The following is a 12072-nucleotide window of genomic DNA, read 5'->3' on the forward strand; positions in this document are numbered from 1 at the left end:
AACCTCATGCACCTCACTGACTTCTTCCCCATAGATCATTCTATAAGAAGTTCCATGTTCGAGCCTGCATTTAGAAAGGGCTTCCACCATCCCCATGCAAACTCAGCTGCTGAATTTTGCAATAATTGCAGTTTGTTCATATGTTGCTGTTGGATATTCAGATGTAAACTGTTGCAGTAATCTAGTTTTCATAAGATGAGGGACATTATCACTATTCGTTGGCTTTCCTGGGGTAATAAGTGTAGTATTTTTGTTTATCATTTCAAGAGTCTGGCTGGGTCTCCAACCTTTTTAGTAGGAAAGTAGAGGAAGTGACCTTATTCACCTGACTCCTCAAAGGTTGGCCTGTTGTCAATTACTACCCCTAGGTTTTTTGCGTTCCTGGCGGGCATCAGGAGTATACCTAATTCCTCGGGCCACCACCTAGCTGACTAGAAGTTAGCATTGTTTCCAAAAAATGATCACCATGGTCTTGCTTGAGTTAAATTTTAAACAGTTTTCACTCATCCAAGTCTTTATCACCTTCATGTAATTGTGGAATTTTTCACCACTCTCTATTTTCTGATTCTGCAGCAGAGACACCACACACCGCTATGGGAGCCCAGATCTCCCCAGCACTTGGACTCACCCGTCCTTTTGGCTACATTTCGTCTAACTACTCGTTTTACCAACATCAGTCCGGCTTAAACAGTAATGTTGTTGTTGGCAGCTTTTTATTAAAGTGCGTTTTGCTTTGTGTCCTCGGCCAAGTGGTGTTCTTATCTCTGTTGGTGGCGTGGTATCTCCTGTTCACATCCTGGAGGACGTCCCAATCTGTGACAGTCTTCCTGTGGTTTGCAGTCCAGTTTTGCCCACTGTGTATTGTTGTGCATTCACCTACTACGACAGTTTACTTTGTATGTTCAGTGCTTCAATTCTTTAGCTTCTATTGCTGGGTTTAAAAAAAAAATATTTTCATATTCTCGGTTATTGTACTTGTGTTTACCGCGGATATATCAGTGTGCCTCACTTAAGTGCCATTTCTTAGCTAAACTGCTCTTTAAAATTGGAGGCTAGCGCAGCGTACGAAGGGGGTGTTGAACGGCTCCTGTCAGGATTGGGAGGTGGGGGCTGCGTCATGCGCGCGCAGTTTATTTTTCCGGGTATCTCGCGCTCTCCAGTGACGCCGAGATTGATGGATCGAATACAGACTGCGCAGAATGATAACTAATGCACACCAGAAGGGTCTGGTATCCTCTGTGGATGAGATCTAAAGCCCTGTGACTCGCATTAAATGTAGCATACTTCTGCTCTGTGTGGGGGGGGGGCTCTGTGTGGGTGTATGTGTGGAGGGCGCTGTGTGGTTGTGTGGGGGGGCGCTGTGTGTGTGTGTGGGGGGGCTCTCTGTGGGTGTTTGTGTGTGGCATTTGCGAGAGATTAAGCTATTGGCATTGTAAATGACAATGCCATTTATTTATGTTAAAAAAAACATAAATAAAAATAATGTCAAGAGCAATGCCAATAGCTCTAACTTTAACAAAGGCAAAACCATTGCATTGTAAATGCTTGTTTTTATATAGACTCATACAACAGGAGGGTAGCCGTCAACCCAGTTGAGCTCTGGGTAAATAATATGTATAACAAGCAACAATGTCTCAACAGGTATTGGGGAAGGACAATTTTTCTTACAAGAAAGCATGCACATAAAAGTTGCAAATAGAGGGAGAAAGCAGGGCGACAACAATCATTTTAGCAGTTAATTGCAATCTGTATTTTTGACAAGATGAGACAAATTGTAGAAGAACAATATTGTGGCACTTAGTTACATTAAATGTACATGTAACCCGTGACTTGTGCACAATGGTGCTCCTGATGTAAAAAGTGAACGGCGCAAGTGAGAATTTAAAAAAAATGTTATACTATATACAGCGAAAGGCGGCACAAGACAATGAAAACAGAAATGTCTATATATATAAAGAACTTTTAATGGTTCCAAAATATTGATGTAGAATGATGGGAAAATTTAGTTTTTGTTGAACCACAAAAGAAACGTTAAACGTTGCGCTGGAGTGTCAACAACTTTTCGACCTGTTTTAAGTTCTGGTCATCATCAGGACCGGGTTACTGGTTTTGTACAAGTGCTGCATAAGGTAAGAAGGAAAAAGAATCAGAGCCCAATATTCGGAAAAACTGAAGACAAGCTGGAGGGGAAATTAGATAATTACCAGTACGAGGACCCAGGACAGTGTTCCGGCTGTAATAAGGCACGAGGTACCCAAGATTTGGGTAGAAAAGGGGTCTCTGCGGGTGATAAGGGAACAGTGTGAGACAGGAGGCGTGAAAGTGTGATAGAGGCACACTATGCAGTGGTGATATGGTCATTACTTATTGGGATGCACAGGAACCATGGTGAGACAATTAAACTCACAGAGTAAAATCTTTTTTATAGAGACAGGCATGGGATAATAAAGTCATTCAATCCAGTCAATGACCATGAGTTAGGTCTGCCAAGTTGAGGCTTCGGGAATTTGATCAGCAAATACGCCACAGAAATCTGGGACACCATAACTACCTGCGCACCTGACCTAATGTTCATCACTGAAACCTGGCTCACCCCTGCATCAGCACCGGACATCCCACCACTACACCGCCAAAATACAAGATGATCCACTGCAACCGCCCCATCAAACATGGTGGAGGCATCGCGATCATCCACAAGGACTCCCTCAACTGCACTACCTCAGACGACGACACTACACCCATCATGGACCACCTCAACTTCCAGATCAAACCAGATGCCAAAACCACCATCAGAGAACCCTCGCCTACAGATCTCCTGGCCCCACCCTTGCTTCTGTAGCACCATCCCAGTCTTTATCGCCCCTGGCAATAGACTCCAACCACTAAATCTTCCTGGGAGACTTGAACTTCCACCTCGAAGACCCTCAGGACACCAACTCCATCACGCTTCTTGAAAACATGGGCATCATCTGCCTCTATTAACTTGTCATCGCCCCCACTCACATCGCAGAACACACACTGGACCCCATCTTCTGCGTCAATGGCAGAGCCAGATTAACACACACCACAGAGCTGACCTGGACTGACCACAGCATCGTCCACTTCACCATTGACTGCCTGCGAGAAACCCCAATGAAAAACCCCACCCTCGGTCTGGACCACCACCCTCAAAGAAGCAAGACCCATCCTTTCCGAGTCCCTAGAACTCAGCGTCCAAAACCTCTCCAACTGGATTGTCGCTGACACCATCGTCCCATGGAAGAACACCACCAACAGCAGACCCAACCAAGCAAACCAGCTGGTTCACCCCTGAGCTACTGACCCTCAAGCACCACTGTAAGAAGCGGGAGAGACTCTAGAGCTCCAACAAGACGCCCCCCCAACCTAGTCTCCTTCAGGTCCACACTCAACAGCTATAACACCATCTCAGAGAGACCAAGAAAGAAGCCTTCACCAAATGCATAGATGCAATCATCAACCGTACCAAGGAACTTTTCAGCATTGTCAGAGAATTCTCATGCCCATCAGCCACTAAGAACGAGATCCGTCCCTCCCTAGCCCTTTGCGACACTCTAGCAGACTATTTTCACTGCAAGATCCAGGACATCTTACAGCAACTTCGACCCCAAACCCACCATCCTGAACTACCGTTGCACCCAAACCAATGACTCCCATACCCACCGGATCTCTGACTGATAAGTAATCAGAGGCTCCCTCACAGAACTCCTGAACACATCCATCACCACAGCCACCGTCCCCAACGCCTAGAAGCATCACCCAACAGCTCATGGACTACCTCGAGGAAAACAACCTGGTCGACCCATCCCATTCAGGCTCCCAGCCCAACCACAGCACCAAGACCGCCCTGATCGCAGCAACGGATGACATTAGATGCCTACTCGGCCTAGGAGGAAGAGCTGCTCTCATCTTCCTTGACCTATCGGCAGTCTTCAACACTGTCTCCCACCACCACCTTGTGACCAGACTCAACCACGTCGGCATCCGGGGCAACACACTCAAGTGGACCACCTCCACCCTCTCTGCCAAACACAGATGATGCACCTGCCACCCAGAGGATCCACCTGCCAACCTCATCCTCCGCAACCAAGGACATCATATGCAGCGCCCTCAGGGCTCCTCCCTAAGCCTCACCCTCTTCAACACCTGCATGAAGCTACTGGCAGACATTGTCTGAACCCACTGCAAATTTCTAAAATACCATGACCGACATCACCACCTGGATGAAGACCAACCACCTGAAACTCAACTCAGACAAAATAGAGGTCATCATCTTCGGAAACAAGCCCTCCCCCTGGAACAACAGCTGGTGGCCCTCCACACTCGGCCCGGCGCCCACCTTCACCGACCACTCACACAACCTTTGAAACATCCTGAACACCCATCTGTCCATGAAGCAACAGATCAACCCGTCTCCACTGCCTGCTTCCACACTCTCAGCAAGATCTTCTGACGGATACCCGTCTCTATCAGGAAAACAGTCACCCAGGACCTCATCTCCAGCCATCTCGACTATGGCAATGCACTCAATGATGGCACCACCAAACAGCTCCTGAACTGCCTCCAAACTATCCAGAATTCAGCTGAAAGACTCCTCCTCGACCTCCCCAGAACAACACTCATAACCCCTCACCTCAGACAACTCCACTGGCACCCCGTCCAAGAAAGAGCCCTCTTCAAACTCCTCACGCATGCTTACAAAGCCCTCCACAAATCCAGACCTGTCTACATCAACTGGCTTACATTTCGCCAACTGACCGGAGAGCTCTGCTCCTCCACCCTCGCCTTGGCCCACATCCCCTGCATTTGTCGTAGCCACTGTAGAGGTCATTCCTTTTCCTACCTCGCCGCCAAGTCCTGGGACGACCTCCACCTGCGCACCTTCCCATCTCTGAAGGACTTAGGGAAGCAACTCTAGACTTGGCTTTTCGACCACCATCGCTCTCCGACCGAGGCTCGAACTACCCCATAGCACCTGGAGACCTCCAAGACCCACTTATTGATTGATTTTTAAAAAAAATATATTTTTGATTGTCATTTTTGTTTTGATATTTATCTAAAAAAAAGGAAGAAAAACTGCAGGAATCACCATTACACATCATGTAGTGACATTTTCATGGGTCGCGGACAACAACAGGTACACATTATATTCAGTTTTTCTTGTTTTATTTCTTTATCCCCTCCCCAGAGTGAAATGTTGGCATTACAAGAATATTTTCCAGTTGTTGTGTCAGTGTTTAAAACATGGCAGTTCGTGGTTCGTCTTAGTATTTCTTTAGATATAAAAATGAGAAGGAGCCGATTAGAAACTGTGTGTGAGCTCTCATTTAAGGGCTTAACTTGAATCCGTCTCACTATTTGTCTGAAGCTATTTAACCTTCGCAACTCAACATGTAACGGATTGTCCCAGTAATTGATTGATATAGGGAAGCGCTTCCGCGCCACACATAGAGGTAGTAAGCGCAACAACGTACATTTTGCAATTCAATACAAAGTATCATATTCATTGTCTCTCTGTTGTACATGCACCTATATTTTCAAAATATTTTACATCGTACATACTGGTAAATGTGTTCCGCTGTAAGCTAATGTTGTTAGGCTGTGGCTAACAGTGTTAGCAGAGATGCTTTCCGTGAAGGGCAGATGCATTCGATATAAATCTATAAATACCACTGTGAGGACGGAAAGCAGTTATGATGGCCGTGAAGTTCGCAAATAATTAAAATTCTAGTCTTTTCTTTAGCTTCATTCCACATCGCTCACGTGACATAGTTTCAGCTCTGGATGCGTCCAATAGGAAGGCGCCGGAGTTTCATATTGAAAACAATCTGTCAATTTCCCGCGCGCGATGGAGTCCCCAGAATCTCGCCGACCCCGCCGGAGTTCGGGCCTGATATTAAATGCGCCCCCTAACACTACCGAGGCGCAGGTGCTGCGCGAGGCCCTGGGGCGACTGACCAGTGTCACGCGCGCCATTACCGCCAACATACAGTGCATAAACGGCAGTCTGGAACGGTGAGAGACTAGTGCGCTTGGGGCTTAGAGGTGGGAAAGCCAGCCAATGTATATTAACAACCCTGCCGAAAGTCTGGCCTGCCTACAAGAGCAGGGCCGTCAGAATTGTCGGCACTTAATTGTGCAACTAATGTCACGTAACAATACGATTCGGCCTAATATAAAATAAAATATTTGAAAATAATTGGGTACTCCTACTCATCGCCCTTAGCTAACCAAGACATACTTTGCCATGTTCACCATATATGGTGCATACGTTGTAATTATAAATGGAGCAACAATGCAGTCTATGAAATCAAACACAATGGAGGTTTTTGTACAACTCCCATCATGAATTGGTGTATCCTTAATGTAGTGTGGTACATACATATCAATATATGGACAGTTTCAAGATGCTCCCATGTGTGATGATGGAGGTAAAGGAGACTTAATGAAATTAGGTAAATGCTTAAATTTGGTACAGCAAGGAAGCCCTGTATAGCACTCCATTATGGATGTAGGTTTGCACATCATCAAATACTCAATAAAAAAAAAATTTGAATAAGTTTGTCTGAAAATCTACCAATCGCACGATATTGTACTTTTCCCGAAAGAACCCATAGATTCCTTACACTGTTGAATATTGTGAGTCAAGTTCAAGTAACTTTATTCGATTGTAAACCTTACAATCATAAAAGCACAATTCATAGACATACAGTTAAAAACAATCCGACTATTTCATTTATAAGACAAAAATTTCCTTAGACAATAAAAAAGACAGAAGTAACAGGCAGAGTGAACATTTTTAAAAAATATAAATAGTTACAGCACAATAAAAAAGTTAAAAATACCGAACAGCAATAGCAGCATAATTATCCCTCCATACTTTTCCTGAAGGTAATTGCTAGTTTCAGAAAACTACAAACAAATAAAGTGAAATCGCATTTGAAAAGTTGAAGGTAATAAAGTGCTGGTTTTATCTGTGCAAATTTCAGTTTTTTGAGGCAAGGTTTTAGATATAGCCTCCGAGGTATTGTGTAATAAGGGCAAATAAATAAAAAGTGTGCCAGATCTTGCGGAGACTTCCCGTCGCAGCCGCAAGCTGGCAACACCTGACCTCGATGGGCACCACTTGGTACCGCCAGTAAGAGATGAAACAGATCAAAACGGAACCTTGTTAGTAGATAACGTTCATAGCCAGTCATGGGCCATGATAGATATGGTTCCATTTGTAGACAGGTTTTAAGTAGAACATGTTTCCTAACACTGTCCTTCTGCAACTCAACCTCCTCCCGGGCGGTATACCTGGTTATCATAAATGTGTTTTTCACAAAAATGACATCTGATTTAGTGATAAGGTTTGGGGTTAAAAACAAATCAGGCCGTCCTATTTCGGTAAGGCGATCATTAATATACTTCAGCCACGGGACCTTGAACCTGCCATCCCATGTTAAGGCTTCTTTTAATATATCATGGGTGAGAGGTATGTCGTTCTTAAGCCAGCAATTCAACCAACACAATACGGGATTAGCTGCTATTCTATCACTTAAGTAGGGTACACCTAGCTCCTCGTGTACTGAGAAATTTCCGGTTCCCCTTGGCAGCTTCAGTATTTTCTTCAGGAAATTATTTTCTACAACCTCCAAATCCCTCAACTTGCTGTAGCCCCAGAGCTCACTTCCATAGCAAGCGACGGCAACACTTTTTGCCTGGTATAGTTTAAGTAAAGCAGCCACCGGGCTGTTGCCAATTTTTCTCGCGAAGCCAAGTATGGCCGCATTAACACGAGTTACCTCGCCCTTCTTCTTGAGAACAGCGGGCCCTAAGATAATTGGTGATCAAGAAGGACCCCAAGGTATGAAAAGGTATTGGTGGTTGGAATTTTTTCCCCATTTATGCAAAATAGATTAGATTTTCGTGAACCTAGGCCTGTCTTCATAGCATAGGACTTAGAGTTATTAATACTTAGGCCTCGGGACTCCATAAAATCAAAGAAGGAGTTTAAAAGTGTCTGGAGGCCGATTGCTGTCCTAGAAATAAGGACAGCGTCGTCCGTGTAGAGCAGAACAGGAACGCCTTTTCGGCCTACATAGGGGTAATCGGCTCCTGTTTTTAGCAGATGCTCCTCCAACTCGTTGATATACAAGTTGAAGAGGAATGGAGCCAAGATACACCCCTGTCTATTCTGATATCCCCTGTCACTTTCAGATCTTGAGTATATCGAACATTAGCTCTTGTATCGGAGTGCAGGTCAGCCAGAAAATTAATTAGATTCTTCTCTACACCCATCTTTAGCAGGGTGTCCCATAATTTGCCTCTGTCCACGCAATCAAATGCGGACGATAAGTCCATAAAGGCCATGTGGACAGTTCCCTGCCTGGCCAGGGTATATTTACCTAAAATCAAATATAGATTCAGACACTGGGTAACTGTCGAGTGACCAGGTCTGAAGCCATATTGTATCGGGGATATAACATTATTTTCATTTGCCCATGTGGTTAACCTGTTCAAGATTATACCACCTACCACTTTGGCTACAGAATTGATTAAGGATATTGGCCTGTAGCATAACGGGCTGCTACGATTGCCCTTTTTAAACACGGGCACTATGGTCGATAACCCCCAAGACCTTGGGCACCCCGAGATTGCAGCTGCGTTTACTACAGCAGTAAGGACAGGGGCAAGAGTTTTAGTTACCGTTTTCGAAGGAGAGATGAGCTGGAGAGAGCAAAATGGGTTCTTCTGCTTTTGTAAACAAATCCTAACCTGTCGCCACTCTCCTTGGAAATGCCCAGCCGTGCTCTGTGTAGAACGAGAATTGGTACATGAGAATTTAAACGCAATGACTTTTTTCCCTAGCTATAAGCATCGGTAGTTGAGGAAAAGTGCCGACTTTGCCTCCTTTATGATGTTACGCAAAGAGTTTGCTGAGAAACAAACAAATACATTGGCGTCAGTGGCGTAGCTAGGCACTCTGGCGCCAGTGACGTTACCCTGCCTTTGCCTCCCACGAAACTAGTGACCACTGATTGGCGTGCACTTAAATGAAAGTGGTCAGATAGGTCACAAACCTAACTGGATATTGCTGATCTTTGGTGAAAAATACATAGCTGTTGCTAGATACAAAATATAATGATTAAAAAGGACGGAACCAAGAATCCACCATTTAAAAAATGTTATTGGTGGATGTCTCTTAGTTCCGCCATGCTAGCCTTCGCCAGGTCTATGGGCAGCAAATAGTCACTCTGTAATTCTAAAATGAGTTACTGGTGTCCCAAAGCCATAGGTAAGTTGGCACTGCCTGTTTGGTGCCAGGTATCCTTATTTGAGTCTTGAAACTCCAAAAGGTAGCCTGACTGAGCAGTTTAGGCTTACTGTCCGAGGTGATGAGGACTTAAAAACAGTCTTCAATGACAGAAGCGATAGGACTCAATGATTAATGTTCATCTTGACCTCTATCTTCCAAAGAGTATGTTGCCTTTGTTTGAAACCGCAAAATGTAACCATTTAAAACTGAAGATACAAATACATTGAAGCAACAATGCGCTTTGAAAGCTGCCATTCTCCAGGGCTGAAAGTTGTCTCCCTTTCTGTGACTGCATGTCAGAACTGGTGGCTAGCATTTGGGCATGATGTGTATGCAGGGTAGGAGACGGTGACTTCTTCAATTACTGCTTTTTGGGAAACTGTGGACTTGTACCTAACCATACAGCTACCAGAAGGCGGTGGCCTACACCCAACGGCGATTTTCCAAGTTTGTGGCAACACATTTGCTATACTTAATACAAACTTTCTACTGGGTGCTGATTCCTGAGTTGCTTGAACTGCTGTTGAACATAGCTTAAATTTGGAAAATACCTTAATTCGCCTAAATCCCTGGCTGCCTAAAAGTTGGAGAGTGCCCCTTGTTTCCACTGCACTGATGGCATCCAGAATACAGATAAAGAGTCAATGGAGGGTTCAGTATGAATGAATGATCGAATTTGCAGAGTGCCCGAATCGCCCCCTAAAGGGTATCTCCACGATATAGGAGCAGGGACACTGGGCCAGAAGAATCAGGAGCAGAATAGTTCGTTTTAAGAAGTTTCCTGAAAAAGGAGGTCGTCTGTGCACTTTCGATGGTGCAGAGGAAGGAGATTCCAGTATAGTGGAGCAAGGAAGAAGGCTTTACCCCCTGTACGAGACTTCCTAACACATGGGGTGACAAGAAGGGATTTCTCCCCTGAGCGTAGAGATCTGCTCAGCTGATGAGTTGTTCAGTTGGATAGCTAGGACCCTTGTCATTAAGTGCTTTGTGTACAATGCAACAGATCTTAAAATTGATTCTCTGACTTTATAGGGAGCCAGTGAAGTCGTCGCAGAAGAGGGAGAGAGGTTGTTATGGATGGTATATTGAGAACCAGTTGGGGCGCAGTATTCTGGACCACCTGAAGTTTATTTAGTAAGGATTCATTTGCGGCCGCTAATAGCGCATTGCAATAGTCTAGACGACTAATCACCAGAGCCTAGATCAGAGTTTTATGTACCGTTAAAGGGAGGAGATGGAACGCTCAATGCAAAAGACTGGGCATATGAAAACGATTACCAGTGGTAGCTTCCATCTCATCCTTTATAGTGAGAGAATGGTCCAAACAGACTCCCAAGTTGGGGACCGGGGCTGTGCCTAACTCTTGTGGCCTACATTCTGAAGACCACAATGTTTGAGCATTACCAAAAAACATAATCTCAGTCTTGTCAGCATTTAGCTAGAGAACATTTTCAGTCATCCAACCAGAAACCTCTTGCATACCTTCCGCAAAGAGGGATTGGGTAGATGCTGAGCTATTGTCAAATGATAAAAGAAGTTGGGTATCATCAGCGTATGAGAAGGGGATGAACCCAGAATCTCTAATAATCTTAGCGAGAGGAGCCACAAAGACATTGAACAGAGTATGGCTAGGACAGGAGCCCTGTGGTACACCCTTCGTAAGGTCAATAGTACGAGAGTGGAACGGACCCAAGTTAATTCTTTGTGTGCACTGATTTAAGAAACTAGAAAACCATTTTAGAGCAAGTCCACAAATCTCTATCTCCTTCAGTCTTTAAAGTAATTTATAATGGGACACCGTAGCAAATGCTGCCAACAGATCCAACAGCACCAGTAGCACAGCCTGGTTGTTGTCAAAAGTGTCTGATGTAGTCTGTCACCGCTATGAGTTGATTCAGTGGTGTGCATTGGTCTAAAACCGGACAGTGATGGATCCAGGCAACTTTGCGACTGTGTTCCATAAGCTTTACATTGATCTCATCTTCCAAAAGTTTACTCATCAGCGGGAAAAGGGAGATTGGTCGATAGACAAGTCAGATGCCGGCAGATTTGCCTTCTTACAGAACGGAAGCACCTGTGCAGCCTTCCATTCACGTGGAAGTTGGCCTTTGTTCAAAAACGACTTTATTATCACACAGATGGGCTGGGCTAGTTGTGTGGCTAGCAAAACAAAGAATTTGGCTGGCATAATGTAAGTAGGAGAACCAGGTTAGTAGCTATCTACATTCCCTCCACCACATGCACCTGGAGGGGCGGTATTAATCTCGAACAGAGCAACATTCTCCATGGGAGAAAGAGTATGTAAAGATGTAGCTTCCAATGTGTCAGTGACTCTAGGAAATTTATCATATATATTATTGATTTTTTTCTTCAAAATAGTTGGCAAGATCATCACATAATGTTTGGGAAGGAGGGGTATTGTTGGTACAGGCAGTCGGATTCGTGAAAGATTTAAGGATTTTATATAGTTCTTTGGTATAGTTACCTGACTGACTTAGTTGGAAAGCGATGTGAGCTTTCCAAGCTTTTTTTTAAAATCTTATGATAAAGTGCTAGTGCATTTTTATGTTTCCTTCTCATTTAAATTGTGTGCTTGTCGCCAAGGCTTCTCCAGTTGTTTACAATTTGCCTGTACGGTAGAGGAAATAAACTTTCTGAACATAAGGATTGGTTGGAGGTACTTGATTTTATTTGCAGAGTTTCATATAGCGCTGGCTAGACCCGGAGGTATCAGAGCACTTTACATGAGGATT

At 44.5% G+C, this 12072-nt stretch overlaps 1 long non-coding RNA gene across 1 annotated transcript in view; it reads left to right on the forward strand.

Annotated features, from left to right (window-relative positions):
- The first annotated feature begins 5843 nt into the window (after nt 1–5843).
- LOC147691816 (uncharacterized) overlaps nt 5844–12072 on the forward strand; it is a 49959-nt gene continuing 43730 nt past the window's right edge. Inside the window, exon 1 of the long non-coding RNA XR_015299964.1 lies at nt 5844–6033. This is a non-coding gene — a long non-coding RNA (uncharacterized LOC147691816). The remainder of the gene's footprint in view (nt 6034–12072) is intronic.

The sequence above is a fragment of the Lissotriton vulgaris genome, chromosome 9 (genome assembly GCF_964263255.1).
Source record: "Lissotriton vulgaris chromosome 9, aLisVul1.2, whole genome shotgun sequence".
NCBI classification, from domain to species: Eukaryota; Metazoa; Chordata; class Amphibia; order Caudata; family Salamandridae; genus Lissotriton; species Lissotriton vulgaris.